Source organism: Pelodiscus sinensis, chromosome 1, assembly GCF_052426305.1.
Source record: "Pelodiscus sinensis isolate ZL-2025 chromosome 1, ASM5242630v1, whole genome shotgun sequence".
Taxonomy (NCBI): domain Eukaryota; kingdom Metazoa; phylum Chordata; order Testudines; family Trionychidae; genus Pelodiscus; species Pelodiscus sinensis.
The window spans coordinates 355167027-355180965 of record NC_143052.1 but is presented as its reverse complement, the minus strand read 5'-3'; positions in this window follow the sequence as shown (position 1 = coordinate 355180965).

Here is a 13939-nt window from a genome sequence, read left to right as displayed (position 1 = left end):
GCTGCTCAGTCCTGACAAAGGGCTCATACTCTAAGGCTGTGTCTACACTGGCATGAATTTCCGGAACTGCTTAAAATGGAATACTATTCCGTTTTCAGTTTTTCCGGAAAAGGAGCGTCTACATTGGCAGGCTGCTTTTCTGGAAAAGACCTTTTTCCGGAAAAGCGTCTGTGGCCAATGTAGACGCGCTTTTCCGGAAAAGAGCCCCGATCGCCATTTTTGGGATCAGGGCTTTTTTCTGGAAAAGAGTACTGGGCTGTCTACACTGGCCCTTTTCCAGAACAGTGTTCCGGAATAAGGATTTATGCCCGAGCAGGAGCAGAATAGTTTTTCCGGAATAGCGGCTGATTTTGTACAGTAGAGCGTCGTTGCTTTTCCAGAAATTCAAGGGCCAGTGTAGACAGCTCGCAGCTTATTCCGGAAAAGCGGCTGATTTTCCGGAATAAGTGGCCCAGTGTAGACACAGCCAAAGACTTTTTCTCTTCTTGCAGGCTAGAGACCCTCACTGGCTAATGCTTTGCTCAGACGGCTGCCCATAGTCACAGGTTTTGGGCTGCCTGCCTGTTCTCTCACTGTGAGTGACTCCCAGCCATGTCGTGAGCTGGAGTGGCGTCCCACTTATGCAGAGGGGCAGGGACAATCTATAGTTCACAATGCTTGGTGAAGAATGTGGGCGGTATTCTCACTTTTGCAGTAAGGAGTCTTGTGCCCACCATTTAAAGTGTGCCTCTTCGGAGGGATGGAGCTCTACAAGCTCTTTAGAAAAGAGAAGATTGGGGGGAGGGGACATGAGAGCCGTTTTCAGGTATCTAAAAGGGTGTCATAAGGAAGAGGGAGAAAACTTGTTCATCTTGGCCCCTGGGGATAGAACAAGAAGCAATGGGCTTAAACTGCAGCAAGGGAGGTTTAGGTTGGACATTAGGAAAAAGTTCCTAACTGTCAGGGTGGTCAAACGCTGGAATAAATTGCCCAGGGAAGTTGTGGAATCCCCATCTCTGGAGATATTTAAGAGTCGGTTAGATAAATGTCTATCAGGGATGGTCTAGACAGTGCTTGGTCCTGCCATGAGGGTAGGGGACTGGACTCGACGACCTCTCGAGGTCCCTTCCAGTTCTAGTGTTCTATGATTCTATGATAAGCTTATCAGTATATGTCTGATAGCCATCGGCAGATGTCCCCAGGAGAGCAACAATAGCTCTTGCCGTAACTGGGGCCTGTACAACAACAGCTGCTCCAGAAGTGTGTGTGTGGGGGGGGAGAAGGAAGTGGGCGTACAACACTGGGGGTACAACAATAGTGTCTCCAAAAGCTCCCCATCATTGTGTCTGTACCTAGCAACCCAATCCCCAACGGAATTGTGAAGCTATTGCTTAACCGTTGGCCATACGCTTTTACAAGATAGAATTCTTGATGACACAAAAGCATGTCTTGTAACCCACAAGTGGGTCACAGTGGAGGTTGATTGGCCGCTCTCTCAGTCAGCCACCCTCCTGGCCCCCTACCTTATAGGGGTAACCCAAAGTGTTTATTGATGGCTCCCAATCAACACAGCGTGAGATTACAGTGGCCAAGGCAGTCATTTTAAATGACTTAGCTACCCAGCTGGAAAACTTCTGCCATCGATTTAGGGCTAAAAGCCACCCACCCAGGATTGGCTGCAGGTCATAGCCAGGACATCAGAGCTACACCCTGATCTGTACCCTGAGCAACACTATGGCAACAAGGCTGTTGGGAAAATCTCTCTAGAGCAGTTTGTCCCGCTATGGTGGGGATCTTTCCCGGCTCCTACACGACCCTGATGAAATGGGCTAGTGAAAGGATCTGAGATCTGAGACCCTGCCCCTGCTGCCTTTACCCAGAGGCCTCCCCAACCACAAGGCCTCCCCTCCCACTCTCCTGTGTGGTGGAGCCCTCCTAACATTGGCATGGGCCCAGGATTCCTGGGGCATGACCCCTAACATTGTGGTGGTCACCTAGGGCAGGGGTTGTGGGTCCCCACCCTGGGATGCTCTCTTGTCACTGGGCATTTCCCGCACCTAGTGATCTTTTCATTCAGTTCAAGCAAATACAATTTATTAAACAGCCAATTTTTTTAAAAAAGCCAAAGAATAAGGAAAAATGGAAAAAGTGGTTAGAAGACAAAGCGCTCGGCTCTGTGACACAGAGACTCACACACAGCGTCTCTGGGGTGTCGGGGCAGGTCCATTCCTCATAGGTCCCAGGACTCCTGCTCAGAGCCTGGCTGCTTCAGGGACGCTGCAGGTCAGACACCTGCTGTGGGTGGCAGGACCCTTCACCCCAGTGGCAGCCCCTCCCCAGGTGGGGTTACGATCCCCTCCCAGTCTCCCCCTGCTCCACCCAGCTCCAGGCTGCTCCAGCCCCAACTCGTCTCTGCTGCGCTGCCTCCGGCACCTGGGCTGCTTCTCAGGCCCCTCAGGCTGTGTGGCTGCAGCCCTGCCCCAGCCAGACTCCGCTGTGGGGCTGTGTCTGGCAGCCATGGCCCCTCCCAGCTCAGCCCAGGCCTATGTCATCCCCTTAGCTCTGCCCCACTCAGCCTGACCCAGGCAAACCCAGCTCACAATGGAGCACAGAGGACAGGACCCTTCCCCACATTCCTCACTCCCTCATTGGCTGCCCGCCCTGTCAATCCGGTTGACCTGGAGCCCTGGCTTCTCCCCATTGGTCATGGGGGGTGTCAGTCTCAGGATCTAGATTTCTCAAAGTCCCTTCCCCTTTCTTTTAACATGGTCAATGAACCAACTAACCCCCCCCCCCAAGCTTTAGTGAGGGGCCAAGCGTCCCCATAAAATTAGGGCCCCTCTCTGGGGCACGGTGGGGCAGGCAGGGCCCATACTCCTCTAGCCCAGCACCCCACTCAGTTCCCGATCTCTAGACCAAGGCGGTTATATATCAGTTATATATCAGTTCCCGATCTCTAGACCAAGGCGGCTGTGATTGTCGGCCACCCCCTGAGCTAGGATGCCCGGCCCCCAGCTTCTCTGCCCTGAGTATGCATCTGAGCCCAGACGTTATTGCTGCCCTGCTCCGAATAAGGGCTTGGCCTGAGGACAGCCCGAGCCACAGACCCTTCACCGCCCACCCTGACTGAGGCCTGAGGTTTATTTAGCAATATTCAGCCCTGACTAGAGGCCTCGGCCACAGACTTTTCCCTGGCCTAGGCCTTGGTGCTAAGAACCATTCGCAGGTCATCCCTGGCAACAGGCCCGGGCCATAGACCCGTCACTGCCCGCCCTGGCCAAGGGCCTGGGTCCCAGAACTGGCTGTGGGCTGCTCGGCCCTGGACACAGGCCTGGGCCAGGGATTATGGGTGTAGAAACCACTGAGCAGGTGGAAAAGGGTCCCTGTGACACTGCAGCAGGAGGCAACCCCACCTCAGGAAGCGAGGGGGGCTGTGGAGTCTGCCAGGGACACACCTGTCCTGGCTGTGCAGGGCACAGACCCCACCCTAGAGCACAGGGTCCCCGTAGCACAGGGGTTTGTGTCCTGAGGGGGAAGAGGAGGAAACCAGGGGTGGCGGGAGAGCTGCAATGTCTCCTCAGCGGTCACTTGGCAAAGGATAAAACAGCTGATGTGACCTCTGTGCAGCCAGGGACCCAGCCCCTGGCTCCAGGTCCGAGAGGCACCTGTGGAACGGCCCTGCCAGAGGGGAGCGATCGCATCCCTGGTCCCTCAGGGGTAGGGAATGGGACGGTGGAAGGGCCCCAATCCAGGGCCTGATTTCTGAGCCCTTTTGTCTGAATGTGACTGTCAGACAGGACCCAGCGCAGGCTGAGGCAGCGGCTGTCTGTGGAAACGCCAATGGCCCGTCCCACAGAGGGGAGGGACGTTCCCAGGCCAGGCTGTCAGCACAGGCCAGAGGGCTCCGTGGTGACCACATCGCAGGTAGCACCCGGGAATCCTGTCAGACCATGAGCAGGCCCTGCCCGACTTTGCGTCCATCTCTCTTCTGTCATACGTTCAGTTACCGGGAGAGAGCAGAGTCAGGACTCCTGAGGCAAGTTTGTCATTCTCTGTGTGACCTTAACCAAGTCAATCACTCTTTGCCTCAGTTTACCCATGGCTATAAGGACGGTATGTCTATCTTGACTTTTCTTTGCCAGCTGTTTTGAAGAGACGTCAGTGAAAGGTGCTGCACAGTGTCATGATAAACGCAGACGAGAACTACTGATTTCAGATCCCTTAGGAATAGCCCCGAGGGCCTGTGGAAAGTGTTTGTGTCTCCCCTCAGCCGTGTGTCTGCAGATCTGTCTCTACTGTCTGCCGAGCCCTCCATGGTGACCCAGGCATTTCCCTAGTTTTTATTTTTTTTTTAACTAATCAACTATAATTTTAAAATGTGCACAAATACACAGATCAGCCCATTCCCTTGTGAAGCAGCAGAGACTCTGAAACTTCTCATCTCCCGCTGGGAATGTCCCTTAATTAGTGTTTACTGCTACCCCTGGAGAAAGCGTCCCGAAGCAGACCTGGAACAGAGTCGCTGTCCTGAGAGTCTCCCCAGATGTCACTTCTCCATAGAGGCTGAGTGATGCCCACTGGGATGGCACAGAGCTGCCTTATAAATGGTGCAGTCCTAGTGACAGGTCTTAGCATGGGACGCTGCTGCAGAGCGTGCGGTGAGAGAGGGACACGGCTACTTGAGAGATTCCCGGGGAAGATGCTTCCAGCCCAGGTCTGACAGGTACCATTCACTGCGGAGTCACTCTCCTCCTCGATCCCCTAGTGCATCGTGCGTGTGCTGGGAGAGGGAGTAATTCTCTGGTCCTATTTACACTGCACAGGCCTTATTCCTCCTAGGGTACTTTCCATTCTTTTTTCTTCATCCACACCCTGGCTGATCCCTCCAGCTCTGTGGTTGCTTCATTTCTGTGGCCCAGGGGATCCTTCAAGAAGAAAGGGGGTGGCAGATGGACAATACTAAGCAGAAGTCTGAGGCCACGACCCATGGATTGTTCAGGTTTCTAGGAGGGAAAACTCTGCTTGGAGGAAGAATTGATCTAAGAACCCAGGGACCAGCTGTGTGTTAATGACAGAAGCTGTCCCTCCTCCCCTCACATCTCAGGGCTCTGGCTGGTAACAGGGTGGCTGTTACCTGACTTGGGTCTCTTGGAGAGCCAGGAGGTGATAGGGCTCCTCACTGTGACAGATTTATGAACTTTTGAACAAGGGTCACACCCCTACTCTCCTGTCGCCTTGAATGAGCTGGCTAAACTCTCATGTCTGAAATTTTCCAACAACAATTCACAGGTTGGCAGACATTCTCTGAGTGACATTTCAGTCCAAATTGTTAACAACTGTCAAACTTATTAGCAACTGAAAATGAGGCCTTCTGATTGAAAACGCCAGGCAGCCTGCACTAACTGTGATGCTACTGGCAGTAGCTACAATGGCCAATCAAGTTGGAAATCCCATTCAGCAAGGCTCTGGGCTCCAATAAACGCTGTGGCATGGAGTTCCACAGGCCAAACTGGTAGAAACTAGAAACAAAAACAAAAATTCCCAAACTACTGTCAGTGTTGTACATTCAGACTTGCAGTGTAATTGCATTTTTCCTTGTTCGTCTATTGTGGGACACAGTAAATATAAATGCCTGGTCTGCTTTCTTTAGTGATAGACTTATGATGAGAAGACACAAATTGATCATCCAATATCAACTGCAGTGTAACACAGGCAGTTAAATGTCATCCAGGCACATGGATCTCCACCTTCTTTTGAAATGTCCAGTATAGGAGCTTCCCTGGCCTCCAGGGGCGTCCATTCCATGATCTCTCTCTTCTCACAGGGAGGAAGTTTGCCCTGAGATTTAATCTGACTCAGCCGTGCTGTAGTTTGCTTCCATTACCTCTTGCCCTGCCCTCTGCAGCAAGAGACACCAGCCTCCCTCCAGCGTTCTCATGCCACCTGTCATCTCTGCCTCCCCCCATTCTCCTCTTTACCAAACTTAACACACCCAGTTCCTTTAGCTGGTTCGTGCGGTTCAAGTTCCATCCCTTGGAGCATCTTTCTCAATTGCTTCTGGCTCCTTTCCAGTCTCTCGGCACCTTCCTACCCAGCACTGTCCTGAACTTGGCACATTGCATTGACCTAGCTACCACCTCCCGGGGAGGGGATGTACCTGTGATGGGAGAACACCTGCCGTCCAGGTAAGCTGTACACACCCTAATATACTAAGGCAGCCCCGCTGTAGCACTTCAAATGCAGACAGCCCTGCAGCCCCTCGCCCAGCAAAGCAGCCAGGCTGCATCTGCAGACATGGGGAGCTGGAGGACCCTACCCTTCTCCTCACACTTACACCTCTGGGTAACAGTCAGTGTTCAATATTTGGCCCTTACTTTTTAACAAACTTTGCCTGGCTTCGGCCTCCAGCCACTGTCCCCTGCTCTGCTCTTCTCAGCTAGAAGATGGAGACGGTTCTTTCCATGTAGGCTGAATAGATGAATCTCCTTACGTCTCTCACTCGTCACCGTTTTCTCCAGCTGCCAATCATTTCTGCGGCTATTTCTGCACACGCTCAAATTTGACAAACTTGCAGGGCTGGACACAGAGGCTGTGTCTACACTGGCATGAATTTCCGGAATTGCTTAAAACAGAATAGTTTTCGTTATAAGTATTTCCGGAAAAAGAGCATCTACACTGGCAGGCTGCTTTTCCGGAAAAGCCCTTTTTCCGGAAAAGCGTCTGTGGCCAATGTAGACGCGCTTTTCCGGAAAAGAGCCCCGATCGCCATTTTCGCGATCGGGGCTTTTTTCCGGAAAAGACTACAGGGCTGTCTACACTGGCCCTTTTCCGGAACAGTGTTCTGGAATAAGGACTTATGCCTGAGCGGGAGCAGAATAGTTTTTCCAGAATAGCGGCTGATTTTGTACAGTAGAGCATCGTTGCTTTTCTGGAAATTCAAGGGCCAGTGTAGACAGCTCACAGCTTATTCCGGAAAAGCGGCTGATTTTCTGGAATAAGTGGCCCAGTGTAGACACAGTCAGACACTTTCACCAGTGCAAGGGCAGAGATAAAATCCTTCCCTGTCCCCACTCACCACTGCCCTGTGTGTGCATCCGAGGGCCACAGCTGCCCTTTGGACCACAGCACTGCATTGCGATGCCTTCTGAACCTGCTTGATAGTCACTTTCTGTGAGCCTTTGCTCTGCCAGACATGGGCATTTCCAAGCTGGTTTTCTATTCATTTGCATCACTTCCCACTTGTATTCTTCGATATTTTGCCTCCCCTGTTTGTCACCCATTGCTCCCCTCCCCCAAATTACAATCCTCTGCCTTCCAGAACCCAGTGCCCCCGTCTGTGGGATGGGCCTGCATTCCCTCCAGCGAGGGGATAACTTTCCATTTGGCTGTATGAACACATGTTGTTTGCATGGGCCCAGACCAATCGGTGTGGCTGCTTGGGCCTCCAACTTGTAACCACTCTGCCGAGCGTTTATCCGCGGTGATTTTCTATTTGCTTCCAGATCTGTGATGAAAATATTGAATAGCAGCAGATCTAAAAAGGTTCCCAGCAGAAGACCACTAGAAAGAGTCCTGTTCCCATCACAATGGTTTTCTGAGATCTGTCTGCCCGTGTTTAGACCATTTAATGTACGCTCCATTGATAACGTCTAATTTATATATTTTTAATTGGATCGTGTCCTTTAATACATAAAACAAGAGAACTCAAAATCTGTTGTTCCTACCTGATTCCCTTGATCAGCCTAATGCAGTGTTTGCCAAAGGGTGCTCCGCAGAACCCTGGGGTTCCATGAAGTGAAAATAAGGGTTCCGCAAGAAAATTCCCTTACAATCACATTTTATGATTTAAAAAAAGTAATAATTAAGATGATGTGATATTTGTTTTTAAATATGTGCAATTAAACTACCTGTTGATCTCATGACCTGTTTAGCATTTGTTTATTATTATCCTTACTTATCTGTGGCCTACTTTTTCAGCTCCATATATTAGACCAGGGGTCTCCAAACTACGGCCCGCGGGCCGGATGCGGCCCGCGAGGCCCTCTCATCCGGCCCGTGGAGACCTTTTGTCTGGCCCCGCCTTCTTCCGCGTGCCGGCGAGATTATCCCTGAGCTTGAGTCCGAGCATTGGTGTCAGCGGGAGAAACGGATTCGCAGGCAGCTGCGCGAGGCCCCAGCGCGGGCACGGGACAGCAGGTAGCCCAGGTCAGGGACGGCTCCGCGTGCCGCTTGGCCGGGCGGGCGAAAAAGGGGGGTCTCGAAGGCGGGCTCCGGATCAGACCCGGCGGCAGAGGATCGCGGGAGGCTGGACGGAGGGGAGGAAACCCGACGGTGGTTTCTCAGGGGCTAGGAGCGAGGGGCTACTTCTCCGGGGGCGGGGCTAAGGAGCTGGTGCCCATTGCAGGAGGCGGTCTGGTTGCTGTGGCACAGCCTCTGGGTGACGCTGTGCCGTGCCTAGCGCGCTGCCCTGGTCCCTGCAGTGCGCCCTGAAGAAACATCCCTCTCCCTTCCACATCTGGTCTCTCTCATCCACAACCCAGAGCAGCACCGCCCTGCCGGGTATCAGTCTGTGGGAGCGTTGGGCACTGCTTTCCAACTTCCTTTACCAAGTGATAACGTGTCTGCTTTCAAACCAGCTTTTCCCATTAAAATGCATGCCCCTTGTTCCATGGGGCTATGTTACAAATTGTCACCTCATTCCCTGCATGATAGGAGAGCGATCACATCTCTTCAAGTGTGAGTGTCTTAGGATGAACATATTGCCAGGATTATGTTGCTTACAATTTTCATCACATTGCGCAGGTGGAAATGAGTTCTCAGCAGTTTCCCTGTTCTGGAGCCCCTCCTGCAGGACTAGGACAAGCACCACCCCCAATTTCAAACAGTGATTTCTAAAGCCAGAAATGTCTGCTATTTTGGCATCCAGGAAACAATTTCACCATTCACACTAATACAGGTGTTCATGTGTAGTGTATCAATGTGTTATTAAATAATAACTGAATAAAATAATATTAAATAAATAATTAAAAACAACATCCATGTTTTGATTGCTTTTTATTTGGACCTCAAGTGAGTAGTCGGCCCCCGAACTGCTGTTTGATAGTTAATGCGGCCCTCGGGCTGAAAAGTTTGGAGACCCCTGTATTAGACTATAAGGGGTTCCGCAAAATTCTTTCAAATTTAAAAGGGTTCCGTGGCCAATTAAAATTGGGAAACACTGGCCTAATGTGTTCTCTGATTCAAGGATGAAATCAGGCTCATTTGACATTGTCGGTTTTCTATACATCATGATGTTGCCTGGCATTAATTAGATTCCAAACTTTTTGTAACCATTTGCATATCAGCTTTTCCATTATTTCCTTTCCTTGTCAACTCTTTTTTCCCCAAGTTTGTCTTTTTTTAACTACATTATGCAGAAAATTGCCTTTCATTTGCCATTATTTATTTAAAGTATGTATTTTGCATTTGCTACCTGATTACAGATTTCTAGTTCTAAATGAGCCGTGTGATGGATCCTTGTGTGCAACTCGAGTGTTTATAATTCAGCTACACCAGACTAGCACGGCTACATTTCTATCACTATTATAATTCAAATGTTTGACTTGATATTTTTAAAATCCTCCTTTGTTGCTAATAGACTGGAATATAGTTCACCTCCTTAGGCAATATGAGGCTATAACAATGCTATGTTCCAAATTCAGAACAAAACTATTTCTTATACATATTTACCTTTTATGCAACATTAACAAGTTTCCTTTCTGCGTCTAGGAATTGTCTAAACCTTTCCTAGGGTTTCTTTTTGTTCTTAATATGCTAAATAACCTCCTTTCTCTGATCTTTACTTCCAAGAGTTGTGAATATGTCCATAATAGTTTAATCATCCCTCGTTCATTTTCATATCTTCCAATTTGTATTATTTGCTTTTTTTCTCTCCCCATCCCTTTGTTATAGATTGCTCCCTCCATCCTAATTTCTTATTTCCATTTTTCACACAGCTGGGATCTAACAACAAATTTTTAACCCACAGTTGCTGTGACATGGTGGCTTTCAACTCTCCCATGAACTCTTCTTAAAAAATCTGTGACAGACCCCCCCCCCAGGCTTTCTGAAATGGACAGATGGACATGAATAAGCATAACTCAAAGGTGCTTTGAACGAATTATTTCATGTAACCAATCCCCTGGGTCTGTTTATGTTACTTTGATGTGTGTATCATTTTTGTGTGTGAAATTAGACATATGGAGAGGGGAATACTTTGTGGGTTTAAATGTGTGAATGAGACACATGGAGGGTGTTACCTTCAAAGTCTTGAGGAGCAACTGTTAATCTCTTTTCTCCTTAACTCTGAGCAGGGGTTGATAGGGAGGGACCTCAATTCTTTAAAAAAGAATAGGAAAACAGGGGCTGAGGTCTTTTGGCTGGTCTGCATCTGAAGGAAGGAGCCAAAGACCCCAGGGTGGAGAAACAGCCTGGTTTGGAGGGGCAGCTGGAAAAGAGGCTTTAGGGGGAGTTTGAGTAAGTTTGTGCTGAGGTTTCAGTGGAGAATTAGCCAAGCTTTTTTGTGTCTTTTGATTTGTAACTTACTTTGCTCTGCCTGTTCTCACTTATTATCACTTCAATCCTACTGCTTGTACTTAATACAATCACTTTTATTGTCTATCAAGCCCTGTGTAAACAACTGTTACCTGGAGAGGCAACCAGTGTGCACATTCCCTTTTCCATTGCTAAGGGGGCTCAGCCAGGTAATTCACTGGGGGTCTGATCCCATTTGGGGAGGAGCCGGGCTCCTAATTGCATTCGCCTTGGACCTGAAGGCTGTGTCTAGACTGGCCAGTTTTTCCGGAAAATCAGCCGCTTTTCCGGAAAAACTTGCCAGCTGTCTACACTGGCCACTTGGGGTAAGTCTAAACTACACGCCTCTGTCGGCAGAGGCATGTAGATTTGTTTTTTTGGAAAAGGTAAATGAAGCCGCGATTTAAATGATCGCGGCTTCATTTACATTTACATGGCTGCTGCGCTGAGCCGACAAACAGCTGATCAGCTGTTTGTCCGCTCGTGCGCTAGTCTGGACGTCCCCCCGATGACATCAAAGCCCTTTGTCGGCAGCCCCGGTAAACCTCATTCCACGAGGAATACCAGGGCTGCCGACAAAGGGCTTTGATGTCGACAGGGAGAACGTTCAGACTAGCGCGCGAGCCGACAAACAGCTGATCAGCTGTTTGTCAGCTCAGCGCGGCAGCCATATAAATGTAAATGAAGCTGCAATCATTTATATCGCGGCTTCATTTGCCTTTTCCTATGTGTCTAATCTACATGCCTCTGCCGACAGAGGCATGTAGTCTAGACACAGCCTTGAATTGCCACAAAAGCACTGACTTCCTACTGTAAGAAATCAGTGCTTCTTGCGAAAATACTATGCTGCTCCCGATCAGGCAAAAGTCCCTTTTGCGCAAAGCTTTTGCTCAAAAGGGCCAGTGTAGACAGCTCAGATTTGTTTTCCGCAAAAAAGCCCCGATTGCGAAAATGGCAATCGGGGCTTTTTTGTGGAAAAGCGCGTCTAGATTGGCATGGACGTTTTTTCTGCTAAAAGTGCTTTTGCGGAAAAGCATCCTGCCAATCTAGATGCTCTGTTCCGAAAATGCTTTTAACGGAAAACTTTTCCGTTAAAAGCATTTGCGGAAAATCATGCCAGTCTAGACGCAGCCGAAGAGGTTCAGTGTTTGTGCTGCTTTTCAGGGATCTCAGCTCGGGGCCTTGGCTGGGGGAGACCAAGGAGCTGGCTCAGCAGAACAGGGTGGTGAGAAGTCCCAAAAAGCAGGAAGGCGAGCGGCAGTGGCCGTGTCAGCGCCCTGGGAGGTCCACCCAAGGGGTCGTCTGTGACCAAACCCCATCACAATCCCAAAGATCATTCCCATGGGTTTTTTTTCTGATTTTTTCCTCCCTAACAATTCAGCTGATAATTTCCCTCGGAAATGGGAAATTAAACCTTTTACGGCATTTCATGTCTACAGATTGTATTGGTTGTTGAAGTTCCCCACGTTTTCATGGCAGTAAAATCATTGCAATGTGTATCATCCTTTCCTCTATCATGTCCCCCTTATATGTCTCCTTCCTAAATTAAACTGTCCCTGACTTTTCAGTCCGTTCACACAGGGCAGCCTCCCCGATTCCCACAGCTTGTCTGAGAAACCCCCTGTGCATCAGCTGAGTCCTTTCCAGAGAACAGGTGATGAAAACTGAGCACCTGTCCAGAGCAAGTTCTTCTCCATCCCATTCCTTTGGCATCCCAAGATTGTCCTAGTTTTGGCCACTGCTGTGACTGAGGCTATGTCTAGACTGTAGGTTTTTTTCAGAAGAAACTTTTCCAGAAGAGATCTTCCAAAAAAACTTCTTCCAAGAGAGAGCATCCACACTGCCCAAACGCATCGAAAAAGCGATCTGCTTTTTTGAAAGAGAGCCTTCACATTGAATGGACACTATCTTGCATTTAAGCTGTGATTACTATAGACGGAGTGGCTACCAGGGCACCTGTGCTTTCTCCTCTTTCCTCTTCTTCCGAAAGAAATCCCTCTTCCCCATCCACACACGGCTTTCGGGAAAAGGCTCCTTCCTTGTAGAATGAGGTTTACCAATGCTGGAAAACCCCCTCTGTTCTTACATCAAGTTAGGGAAATGGTCAGAGGTAAACAGGATGAGGTTTAATAAAGAGAAATGCAAAGTGCTCCACTTAGGAAGGAACAATCAGTTCCATACATACAAGATGGGAAGCGACTGTCTAGGAAGGAGCATGACGGAAAGGGATCTAGGGGTCATAGTGGACCACAAGTTGAATATGAGTCAATAGTGTGATGCTGTTGCAAAAAAAGCAAATATGATTCTAGGTTGTATCAACAGGTGTGTTGTAAGCAAAACTCGTGAAGTCATTCTGCCGCTCTACTCTGCACTAGTTAGGCCTCAGCTGGAGTACTGTGTCCAGTTCTGGGAACCACATTTCAAGAAAGATGTGGAGAAATTGTAAAGGGTACAGAGAAGAGCGACAAGAATGATTAAAGGTCTAGAGAACATGACCTATGAAGCCAGGCTTCATGAACTGGGCTTGTTTAGTTTGGAAAAAAGAAGATTAAGGGGGGACATGATAGCGGTTTTCAAATATGTAAAAGGGTGTCACAAGGAGGAAGGAGAAAATTTGTTCCTCTTGGTTTCTGAGGACAGGACAAGGAGTAATGGGCTTAAAGTGCAGCAAGGGAGGTTTAGATTGGACATTAGGAAAAAATTCCTAACTGTCAGGGTGGTCAAATATTGGAATAAATTGCCAAGGGAGGTGGTGGAATCTCCCTCTCTGGAGATATTTAAGAACAGGTTAGATAGACATCTGTCAGGGATGGTGTAGACGGAGCTTGGTCCTGCCTTGAGGGCGGGGGGCTGGACTCGATGACCTCTTGAGGTCCCTTCCAGTCCTATGATTCTATGATTCTATCACTCAATCGCAGTGTGGATGTAAGTGAATTTTTTTTCAGAAAAACGTCTGTTTTTCCGAAAAATCTTTGCAGTGTAGACATACCCTGAGATGTTGTTTCTCTGCAGTTGCTAGCTATGACCCCCAGGGCTTTTCACTGAGGTCTGTTCTAGCTGGGATGGTTCCCTCTGGTACGGGTCTTGGCAAAGGTTTGAGGTTTGTCCCACTCTCCAATTTTGACCAACCAGACGAACGGGAAATGTCGTACTATGAAGAATCTCTTGCCTGACTTCCAAGGCATTGAGGATCAGAGATGGGTAACAAGAGCCCCAAATAATTTTTCCTGCTAGTGCCTATTAAAATTTCCCAGACCACGACACATTATTGATGCATAAAATATGGCTTTCACGTTAGAAAGGCCAGATGTTCATCGATCCTTTATCCAAATAATGAAAATGTCACATTTCAATGTGTGAAGACACCAATCTCTTTCAAACAAGACAC